Here is a 12,578-nt window from a genome sequence, read left to right as displayed (position 1 = left end):
TTGTATTTTTACTTAGTTTTAAGTTTGTTATTGTTATAGGGCTATTAAAGCTCCTCCATGTCATTATTTGCTGTGATGCACTGGTCATCTGTGCAGCGTACTTTCCCTAGCCTCTTGCCTAAGAAACTGGGATAGTCTCTAGCCCAATGACCCTAGAAGTTCAGGATCAATAAAGGATGAATGAATTTCATTATTCAGGTTTAAATTCAAGAGATGTCACAAGGTACCTATTATTTTTCTCAACACTGGACCAATTAGTAACCATTACATGATGGGGATTATTATGATTTTATAAAAAATGGAAATAAAATTTGTAACTTTTCTTCCACGAGAAATCAATATGAATAATTATTACCAGTGTCTCAAATTACATATCCTTGATGTCATTTTCTGTGTTTGGAATTGCTGTATTAATGAGATGACAACCAGTGATGTTCAACTTGAAGCGGTTCTTGTCCTCAGGCTTGGAATTATGCATTTCTTTGGCAACACTGTCAACGGCATAATGAATCTGCAGCAGTCAGGTGGTACAAGTCAGAGCTCTGTACAAGTTGTGATAGCCTTTTACAAGTCGGAATCTTGTCATTATGGTAATTCTGAAATGGCATGACCACACCTAAAATGTAGGTATTACAGTGATGTTACATGGCGCTTGTTACTTTTCTCAGCGTTGATGATTACGTGATGGGGATTTGTATACCATTTAATGGAGACATATTGTATTTTGTTCTGCAGGAAGACATTATAATTAATAGATTTAAATAATTATGCTTTTTAGTTGTACCAGTTTTGCAACTTAAACATCTAGAGATGAAAATAACAACCCGATGGAGGATTCAGCTTTCTGAGCCACCTGTAGAGGAAGTTTGTGTCTCGTACAAAATGGTTATTAGCTAGTCACATCTGCCACCCAATGGTTCCTGAAATGCTGAAGGTGTTGAGGTGTCATTGAGCTGTTTAGATAAAGATGGTGATGATGATGATGATGATGATGATGATTATAATGATGATGACATTGATGATGGCAGTAATCATGAGTAGCATGAACGTGTTTGACATGACCGTAAGCTCCTCTGCTCTTCACAGATCAACAACACTTCTTATAAACACACACAGTAATGCGCCACAATTACCAGCCAGTCCAATCAACTCCCCTCTCATCATGGTAATGCTGCTGTTTTTGGCGCGTCTGGCCTCGACGAACGAGATCTCCTCTCATCTTTCCAAGAGAGTCAGAGTTATGGCCTAAATCAAAATGAGCCATTAGCGCAATAAATGAAAATCAATGTTGGCTTCGTACCAATTTCGGCATCATCATGTTGGTTTGAATCCTCTATTCCATCCAATTAGGTGAGAACGTTTCTTTAGATGACACCGATAATACCACACGGCTGACAGCATCACCCTGAGTGACCGTATTACTGCACTGAATGAAATGAAAAAGTCATAATCAATGAATAATCCACACTTGTGCTTATTAAATGGTTAGTTTTTTTATTATTAACTCTGTCATCATTTGTTCACAGCTATTTCATTCTAATGATTTTCTTTCTTCAGTAGAACACAAGTGGACATTTTTAGCAGAATATTCACGCTGATCTTCAGCATATAAAGTAGATGTTGATTTATACTGAGGGCTGTAACCATCATAGTCATTGGGGGGACATATGCCACTCAATAAGTCATATGACAGCTTTCAATGAGAAACAGATCAGATTTTTAAGTTGTTATTGACAGATAATATTTCCACAAGGCTTGACCTGCACTTTAGCAAACTGAATAATTTTGATGGTTAATTTCATGAAACCTGTGCAAATTCTTTGATTCAATTTTTTAGATTTATTACATCCCTGTGTGTGTAATAAGCAGAGTGTACACGTGTTGTGCACATGCCTTTAAGCTCATATTACTCGTCGTCTTAAGTAGCCTTAAAATAGCAATGTGCCAACAATGTGCCTGAACACACCTTGTTTTCAGACCAGCACGTCCACGGGCCATGAACGGGACATGAAAATTATAACTCGGGCTGAAACGAGCAAAAAACACTTCTTTCGCACCTACCGTCGCATTGAGATGAGTGTATGATAGGGCCCTAAGTCCCCATGTGACTTTTTATATTTCATTTATGTTGGTAAAGTTGTAATTTTTGATTATTGCCTTAGACTTTTTCAGTTGAGAATAAAGTATGTGACATAAATGGATGGTAGCTGTGTGATTTTTATATGGTTAAAAAACATGATGCTCATAAAAAGAACCATTTTTTATTTTCCTAATTGGAAGTGATTTCCTCTTTGTATTTGTATTGCAAACCCACCTTTTTTAAATTAGTTTAACCATCTTAATACATAGAGGTACTGTAATCACTAACTTTACATTTTCTGAAACACTTGAGATATTGAATGACAAATGTTTCTCCTCAGTATAAAATAAGATAAAAATGAAATGCTTTGTGAGTCAGTTCAACTAAATCACTAAAGAGAGTTTAAAATAGTGGAATGTTGAGAGGGGGGGGGGGGGGGGGGTTTGAAGAAGGCATATTCCCTGGCACTCTTAAGTGCCATCTACGCTGATTTGTCTTCCAATTCATTAGGGGCAACATAGTTCACAGTTGCTTTTCTGTCATTGTGGTTTTGTAATCATGAAATTGTGGGCTTCATTTAGCTGCCGGACTGCGCCATCTCCTGCTCACACAGGGGGCCTGGTGAGGGCCGTAATCCACTTAATACTGACATACTCTTTCAATACTTTCATTTGTTGTACTGACCCCTCCTGCTGGGTGAACACATAGATGATCAAACAGCCACAAATGCACGTGTGTGCACATGCTCTCAGATGAATGCAAACTCACGCACATGTGAACTGTCAACTTGTGGCACAGCCGTGTGTGCAGTGGTGTGTGTTCAGGTCAAGCATTAGCCTAGTTTTCATTCATTCACTGTGTTTTTACTGAGCTGAGATGAAACCTAATGCACTGTATGTGTTTAGTGGAGCCTGGAGGCCAGATATGGTCATATGACAGACGGTAGAAAGACGTCTTTCTTTAGCAGAGACAACAGACTCTCAGTACTAAAGCATCTGATGTTAATGTGGAAATGAGAAGTTATCATTGCATTACTGCGCTCATAAAGATGCATGCAGCTCGACCCCGGCCAACCCCATCACCTGAGCTGAATTACAGGGCTGGCAGGACACACTGCAGGCCCAGCTGTGAGTTAGCAAGTTCTGCTCTCTAGAGAATGAGAGGACAAGAAAAAAACTAGAGCATGTAGACAACAGCATCCATTGATACACACACTTCACACTGTATTTGCATTTACATTGTAGGCTTTTAAAAGAAACCTGTTATGCCCCTTTACAAGACGGAAAAAAAAGTATCTGATGTCTCAGTGAAGTTTTAGCTCAAAATTCCCCACAAAGTATTTTTATAGCATGTTAATATTGCCACTTTTTGGGGGTGAGCAAAAACACCCTTTAAATGCAAATGAGCTGGTGCCCCAGACCCCCATTTCAAAAAGAAGGTGGAGCTTCAAGAGCTTCTGCTCTGGCATCACGGCAACAACAAAACAGGACAATCTCACACACTGAAAATGTCAGAAACTGTAAGGTGTTCAGCCTTACATGTTCAGTCATCTGACTGCTCTGTGCATAATAAATGCGCATTTATAAATTACTCAGACGGTGAGCATGGCAGGATAAAAATAACGACATAGCTCTTGTCTCCTGGTGCTTTCACATGCCATCAGAAATGTAATAATTCCCACTCCTGAACACAGCTGGTTCTGCAGCCACGAGCTCATCGCATTCTAATGGGCGACTTCAAAAGCTGTTCATGTGTAATTTTTAACTAGGAAACTCATATTTACGATATTTCTGATAACACATGAGGGCAACATCCGAGAAAACAGCCAGAGACAATGGTAGCTTTAGCAACATTATCCGTGAAGTGTACCGACAAGCTCTTTTAGAAATGCAATTTCAGGGTTTTTTCCTGGTTCAAAAATGGTCTTCGGTGGTGGCTGATAGACATGGTCAAAGGTCATCCAGAACTTACTGTCTATGATCCAGACACATAGTATGCCACATGATCTGCGAGTGCAATACTGACAATATAGTTCAAATCAATACAAAGAAAAAAACTGTTTATAATTTTTGCTCATTTTATTTTGAGATCTCACATTATCTATGATCTTTTACCTTGTTTACCTTGTTGAAATGTTTTTTTCATTTTGTTCCTAATTTTTTACACTATTTACTGAAAATGTTTTGATATATAATCATATCAATATTAAAAAGTAGCATAAACATTATTAACAAATGGCCTATTTTTCTACCATATACAATTCTATAAAATTATTAGCTAGCTTACAACTTTGTTCTCACCTCACTCCAGTCTAAACTAAATGATAATATATTTTACTACACATTGTCATTATAAATAACCTGAAAATACTGTGGATAAATAAGATTAATTCTTACTTACCACTCTTGCTAAATTGGGTAAGCACACTTTTGTTGTCATCTCAGAGGTGTTCTGAGTAAATGATTAAACTGATTTGTGAGTTCAGCGCTGGGCAGATCAGGTGTATTAACTTGTTAAAATGATTTGGTTCAGATGAGTCATTGGGTCATGAATCGGACACAAGCAGACACGTTGTGTGCGAATCCCCACTGTTAGAACATCGCAGAAGATTTTTCAACACAGAAAATACTTCAGAACTATGGAACATCTGGTTTATGCCAGCTGATCAGAGAAGATTCAACATTTTTTGAGCGCCAGTCACACCCAGCGGAAATTTAAGTATTTTTTTCCCTCAAATGCACCACGTGCAACATGGATTTGATTTGGTTTTGATTAATATATGATCATCATATATTATCTCTCTGATCGTCCTCTCTGTCACTCAGTTAACATGCGCCCAATAACAATAACTCATCAAATAAGGCTTTGGCGAGACAAAAAATAGTTTAACAATAAAATGTGTCAATTTGCCGTTGTAACACATGTAACCATGGTTCCCTAAGAATAGGGAACGAGAAGCTACATCTCCTATGGGTCGCTATGGGAAGTGCCTCTGGTATGACTGGTGTCTGAAGCATGAGTATAAACTCGACAATGAACTTGACATTGGCAGACGGCATCCTATGACGTTACTACAGGTAAGACCGAATGTATAAAAGGGCAGCTTCGCAAAACATCATCCACATTTTGTCTGAAAGAGCCTTGTACAAGAATACCGAAAGCATGGCAAAGGGACCCAGTGTCTCATTCCCTGCGTGACCTGAGATGTTCCCTTTCGAAAGGGGAACTTGCACTGCATCCCCTAAGGGTAGCTATGGGGAACGCTGCATTGCTTAAGGGATGAGTGCCTGTTGGCTGAGCTAAATTAAAGTTCCGTCCTACTCCCTTCAAGGAGGCCATGTAGTAGGCCTCTAGCAAACAACTCTCTAACGGAAGGGGTGGCCTAGTATCACTCACAGTAACCAAGGAGGCTCATAGAGAGTCTCAGGATAACTATAGCCAGCATGAGACTGAGCTCACAGGATGGTGGCCTCAGCGCTCTGCTTAACACCTGCCAAGGAGGCTGATAACTGGCCTGGTACTTGACATCATTAAGCAGGAGGAGCTCAGGAGAGCGGAGGCCTGAACATGAAGGCTCTAAGGGAAGTGGAGGCCTGACAACTCTCCCATTCCAGAAATATAGAGGAGGCAAAAGAGAGCTTGCTACTCTGCAGATGTTAGTGCATTTGCTGAGCGTGCTACTTCTAGACCACTTCCCTGATATTACCTTGCCTCGTCTGCGCTCTACTCTTCAAAGGAGGGGGAGCGCGAGAGACGGTGCTCACATTCTGGTCTCACATTCTGGTCACGTCTCCGGTCCTCAGACTGGGACAGGTCAACCCCCTTTGTGGCTTGAGATGCAGACTTGGACTGGTGTGGCATTAGAGTTTTAAAAGCCAGGGAGCATGCCCTCGCCTCCCAAAACTCCCGACCACCATGCTGCAATTGCTGCATTGAGGAAAAGATCTTCTCCCCAATGTCAGCCAGGTTTACCCAGTGATACCTCACTATCGCCACCATAAATCGATCGCGACGGCCATCTGCTTGGTGGCATGGAAAACAAAATCTGTGGTATGGTACACCTATTCCACCACCTCAAGGGGGAGCCCCTGGTCTAGGTCTTTCAGCAAGTCAGCCTGGTAGGCTTGCAACACCACTATAGTGTCCAAAGCCATGTCAGCCTGACCCGCTGCCACATATGCTCTGCCATTTAAGCGTGATGTAACACACAACGCCTGGTAAGGCAGAGTAGAGCTTGTATCGGGCTCAAAAAATCAAGCCCAACCCTACCCGAGCCTGTGCACGTTGTATCCGAGCCCGGCCCGGCCCGGCCCGACACATTAACTGTAATTATGAGCCTGAGCCCGATTTAAACCCTACCATTTTTTAATACGTGGGCGTTCTGACGAGAACGAGCCTGTAATGAGCAAAGCGAACCGGTGTAACTCTTGTTAAAACTAATATTGATAAATTGAAATGAGCTGATAACATTTTTTCCAGAGTGACTGTACAGCCAAATCAAATGATGCAACATAACACGTACTTCAAGTACTATAAGTCACAACAAAATATTAATGGTAATGAGATTTAAACTTTCCGGTCAAATGCATTATATTAGTTTATATAAGTTAAAAGGAAAGTGCTCCATTAGCTTTTTCTTTCAAGTAAAAAAAATAGGACTAACAAAATTTCATAATCATCTTTTCCATACAGTACTATTAAGTAAAAAAAAAAATAAAGCTGAAAATTAACATAAAAAATAAAACATTTCACCATGGAATCATGTAGTGAAATGTTCTGTGTGTTTAACAATCACCATATGATATCCAGCGCTGTGAAAAATGTAAATAAAATATACGAAAACACAATACTGCCAGAAGTTTTTGCCCAACTTCAAAGGCCCGTTAAAATTATTAAAACTAGAGGCTTATCTTAACTTTAAGGATTCTTTTATCATGTAAACTACCTATAGACAGCATGTTATATGCATATGTCTTTGGAACCGAGGGGAACACGGTCGCATTTGCAGCAGATATATGCTGCCTGTCATAAATCAAAGCACAAGAATGACATGGGTAGAGCAGACCACTGGTAAATTTGATAGAATGGACGATATTTATATTTTATTTATATAAACCGCTCACCGGTAAAATGTTCGCTCAAATCCAGCTTAGACATGACATTTATCTGTAGCTTACTATACTTGCTGTAGCCATTAAACAATGTTTTTTTTTTTTTATATTATAATATTATTTTTATTATATCAGATTTATGATAAGTGAAAACGCTTGATCAAGGGTCCGCCCCAACCCGGCCCAAGGATAATGCCGGGTAATCTCAGCCAGACCCGGCCCGTGGGTCATGTCAGTTCGGTTTGCGTCAGGTTCAGGTTTGGGCAGGGAATCTAAATGCTTCAAAACAGATGCCTCACCTAGCAAGAGATAGCTGGCCAGCATCTCTTCAACCGGAGGCATTGATGCATACCCAGATTCCTGCATCCCCTCCACATCAGCATAGTTTGCCTGTGAACGATGGATGTGTGCAGAATATGGCTTTCCCCAAGATCTCCGTACCTCAGTGTGAAGATCTGGGAGAAAGGAAAGAAACTGGTGGGTTATGTCCTGCTATGAAGCATTCATCTCGTGCTTCCACTGCGAATCAAATCTCTTTGTAGCGCAAGACATAATGTCCAACAGCTTGTCAAACATGGGGCAGGCAGGTTGAGAGCACTCAGAAACATTGTCGATCTTCACAACCACATCCGGCTCATCTTGGCTCGAGGCGAGGAGTGCACTCGCTGCTGTGTCATCAGGCGACAGAAAACGCTGACATGGATGAACACACTTCCTAAAACTTGCAGTGCTAGTGCTGGCCATAGTTATCTCACCTATCTAGACACACCTTCAAACAAACCGTCATCTGAAGACATGGAAGAGGATGACGTTTTGCACAGGTGCCCTTCACTTGGTCTCACCTGGAGAATGCCAGTGTCAACTAAATTGTTGTGTTTAAATTAATGCACGACACCTATCATGCCGGAGGCATTCCTGTAGCGACCACTAGTTCTTTACCCACCAAACATGGAATTTTCCATTATTTGTGAGAAAATGCTTCCTCGCCAAACACGGAAAATCTGATCCAGGTATAGTCTTTGACTTAGTCTCTACTTATAATTACTTTTGTTTTATACAAACTGTTCAATCAACTATCACAAACTATGCATCATTTGAAAGCTAAAACACTCAAGATTCATGTTCTGACCTCGTTTTTGCAATAAATACACCAGAGAGGAAAGGGTTAAATTAAATGCTAAAGCAGTGGCTATTTAAACATTAGCATAATGAACGCGGTACTCATCTTTCATCTCCTGACATTCAGATCAGATCGGACGAATCCACGAAACAACAGCATACATGTCTGTGTAAGAGTCCACTCTTCAAAATGCATCCTACTTTTAATCCAAAACAACGAAAAAATACAGGGAAAAAACTAAAAATCCTCCGTTGTTTGCATAAGTGCTTTGCGTTAAGAGTAATCAATCATGTCCATTTTCAATGAAATAGCGATTATAATCATTATTTTGACAATCTCCCCTGTACTGTGGACTGTTCCGGTCATATTAAACCCTCCCAGGTCTCTCTCCTTCAATCACAAGCTGACTAGGACACATAAATAGAAAGGGAGCTCGTCACTGGGTGATACATCTGTCAGTCAAACTCGCTGGTTGTTTTAGTTGGATAAGCCAGTCAATGCCTAGCCAATGCATAGCCAGCATAGATTTGATTGATGGATGTAGTAACGAATAAAAAGACAATATTTTGCGTAGTTTTTGTAAGAGATGTCGTAAGAAGCATTGGTGAATACCTCATGCTTACTTAGCGTCGTCTTCACAGTATTCATTAGTATCCAGCGCCTGCCAGTGTAAGTGCCTGCCTCAATTAGGTTTAAGTCAGGGCTCTGGTTGAGCCATTTAAGAACAGTCACAGAGTTGTTGTGAAGCCACTCCTTGTTATTTTAGCTGTGTGCTTAGGGTCATTGTCTGTTGGAAGGTGAACCATCGGCCCAGTCTGATGTTTTGATCACTCTGGAGAAGGTTTTCGTCCAGGATATCCCTGTACTAAGGTGGCCGAATTCATCTTTCCCTTGATTTCAACCAGTCGTCCTGTCCCTGCATCTTAAAAACACCCCCACAGCATGATGCTGCCACTACCATGCTTTAGTGCTGGGACTGTATTGGACAGGTGATGAGCAGTGCCTTGTTTTCTCCACACATACCGCTTATAATTAAGGCCAAAAGTTATATCGTGGTCTCATCAGACCAGAGAATCATTTCTCACCATCTTGGAGTCCTTCAGGTTTTTTTTTTTTTTAGCAAAATCCATGGAGGCTTTCATACGTCTTGCACTGAGGAGAGGCTTCCGTCAGGCCACTCTGCCATAAAGCCCTGACTGGTGGACTGGTGGTTTACTTCTCTCACCAAGGCTCTTCTCCCCCGATAGCTCAGTTTGGCCGGATGGCCAGCTCTAGGAAGGTTTCTGGTCAATCTAAACATCTTCCATTTAAGGATTATGTAAGCCATTGTGCTCTTAGGAACCTTAAGTGCAGCATTTTTTTGTAACCTTGGCCAGATCTGTGCCTTGCCACAATTCTGTCTCTGATCTCTTCAGGCAGTTCCTTTGACCTCATGATTCTCATTTACTCTGACATGCAGTGTGAGCTGTAAGGTCTTATATAGACAGGTGTGTGGCTTTCCTAATCCAGTCAAATCAGTATAATCAAACACAGCTGGACTCAAATGAAGGTGTAGAACCATCTCAAGGAAGATCAGAATAAATGGTCAGCACAAGTTTAAATATATGAGTGTCACAGCAAAGGGTCTGAATACTTAGGACCATTTTATATTTCAGTTTTTCTTTTTTAATAAATCTGCAAAAATGTCATCAATTCTGTGTTTTTCTGTCAGTATGGGATGCTGTGTGTACATTAATGAGAAACAAAAAATACTTAAATGATTTTAGCAAATGACTGCAATATAAAATATATACAATAGTGAAAAATGTAAGGGGATCTGAATACTTTCCATACCCACTGTATATTTAAGTGTTTAAGTGTTTTTTTAAAGCAGAGGGGCTGCTCTTTCTTGTGATATATTGGCCCTCATTTATCAATCTTGCGTAGAAACTGGTGTATATGTTGGCGTAAGATTATGCTTACACTCCTCTCACCGCCTGATTTATGAAGCTGTGCGTACCTCTGCAGTCCAGGTGTACGCAATACTTGGCCTTGATAAATGCTGCGGCTGAAAACGATCGTCATTAGAATAACACGCCCCTATATATTCAAGTCTCCGCCTCCCCCACGCCCTCATTTTACGCCATGGACAAACAGAAGACGGCAAAGAAGCGAAACTTCTCCGACGTGGAGATCGGGCGCGCTCAATCATCTCTTTAGTCCACTTAGTCAGGGCACTGATTAGGACATAAGTCAATGGGCTGACTCCCTGATCAGTGCTCTGACTACTGAACTATTGAGATGATTGAGCCGCGCCCATCGAGATCACCAGGGAAGTGGAAAAAAACCCCGAAATTGTTTTATTTGGGAGTTTAAAGAGTGGGATTAAAGGCACCTACAAAAACAAAATATGGACACAAATAACGAGTACTGTTAATAGTGTGGGGGTTGAGAAGCGCACTCCAGCAGTTTAAATAGCTGTTTGGATGATAAATTACCATCACTGCATTATTTTACAGCACGTTTTGAAAAAAATAGCATTTAATTTTGTATCACGCCACATGTATTGGGGTGTACAATATGATGATGATGTGATGTGGAGTAAGATTCATTCACATTAATAATTACATTACAATTTGTAAGATTCTTCTTATTATTATTATAATTATAATTCTTAATGACGCTTGTTATTTAGAAGAAGAATGTCGTTTTTATTGATTTTATTATTATTTAAAAGAAGAAGGTCATTTCTATTATTTTGTCAGTCTGAATTATTTTAGTCCCAGTCCGTGCAGCTGCCGGGCCAGGCGGGCCTGAAACGTCAGATAAAGCGCACAGGCTCGCGACTGGAGGAATACATATGCCTACAAATCAAACGCTTTGGTAAAGTCACACAAATTAAACATTGACGTTCATGATGCACAAAAATAAACACTGAATGTTGTTGTTGTGGTTTTTAACAGTGGGTCATATAGCATATCTTGTCAGTGCGTTTTGTGGTGTTAGGAATTGTTTTTCTGCGCATTTTCGCACTAACTCAAACGTGCGTACACCACCTCCTGAGCTGGCGTAGGATTTGAGCGTGCCGTACGCCAACGTCCATGTTGATAAATCTCAAAGTCACCGTGGGTTTGGGTGTACGCAAGGTGTACGCTGGAAATTTGGTGTACGCACTTTTGATAAATGAGGGCCATTGTATTCTCAGATATTCATACAACAAAATTAAATTACTTTTTTTTTAAATGATCAATAACCTTGGCAATGGCTGGCAACTTAAAAAAAAAAAAAAAAAACGCTGGCGGGGACAGTGTTAAGGGACGAATTTCAGTTGTTTCATTGCTCTCTACATTTTACAAATATTTGGGATGCGACAGATACGATAGATATCATTTGTGATTTTTGCTCATTTATGTATGGATGTGGCTTAAGGGCAGATTTTCCTTGCAATACAAAATAGACTAATTCAACCATGTGTTTTTTTTTATTAGGGATGATGTCATTATGCACACAATTGTACCAGTAAATAGGGCAAATGGATTGAAACAGGCTGGAAAAGGCACACTTTGCTACCTTTTTTTCAAAAGGCTGAAGACTAAATTGAGTGATGTAACAGGTCAACAGGGCAGCATATGTCCCCTCCTCATCCTTCCTTCCTTCCATAGCTCACTCATCCACTAGCTCAGTCTTTCACATCTATGAACTGAATGGTGTTGTGTGCTAAATGTTAAAATTTGAAATCTGAACTGCTTCTTTCTCCTTCACTGACATTCACCTCATTCCTCCCAGACAGTCTGTTTGTAGTGTGTGTGTGTGTGTGTGTGTGTATATATATATATATATATATATATATATATATATATATATATATATATATATATATATATATATATATATATGGAAGAGAGATGCAGAAAACTTTGATCCACCCTGAGCTTGTACAGGTTTGGAGGTGCTTGTTTGGAGAAACGTGTTCTGGCTACTAACTTGTGTCAGTGTACTGGGCCAGTGCATATCTGTCTGTTTGTGTGCGCACTTGCATGTACACTATTTTTTTAAGTTAATAGTAAATGTGGCATGTTTGACTTGTGACCTCTGCCTCACCTTTCTGCAATTCAATCTCTCTCTAAACATCAATTCCGCATTCATGATCTCTGGTCATCTTCCCTTTGGCGTCCATCTTCATCCCCTCCTGCCACACCTGAGGAAGCTCATTACTGAGTCAACCTCCAGTGCAGAACACCCCTCTGACTCATGCCTCCATCAGACAGAGAGCAGCTAAAAAGATGCA

At 40.3% G+C, this 12,578-nt stretch overlaps 1 protein-coding gene across 3 annotated transcripts in view; it reads left to right on the top strand.

Annotated features, from left to right (window-relative positions):
• shank3a (SH3 and multiple ankyrin repeat domains 3a) overlaps window positions 1–12,578 on the top strand; it is a 462,280-nt gene that overhangs the window by 218,128 nt on the left and 231,574 nt on the right. The gene's annotated exons all lie outside the window — the stretch shown is intronic.

This window comes from Pseudorasbora parva, chromosome 16, assembly GCF_024679245.1.
Source record: "Pseudorasbora parva isolate DD20220531a chromosome 16, ASM2467924v1, whole genome shotgun sequence".
Taxonomy (NCBI): Eukaryota; Metazoa; Chordata; class Actinopteri; order Cypriniformes; family Gobionidae; genus Pseudorasbora; species Pseudorasbora parva.
The sequence above is the reverse complement of the archived record's forward strand: the minus strand, read 5'-3'. Positions and strand labels throughout refer to the sequence as shown.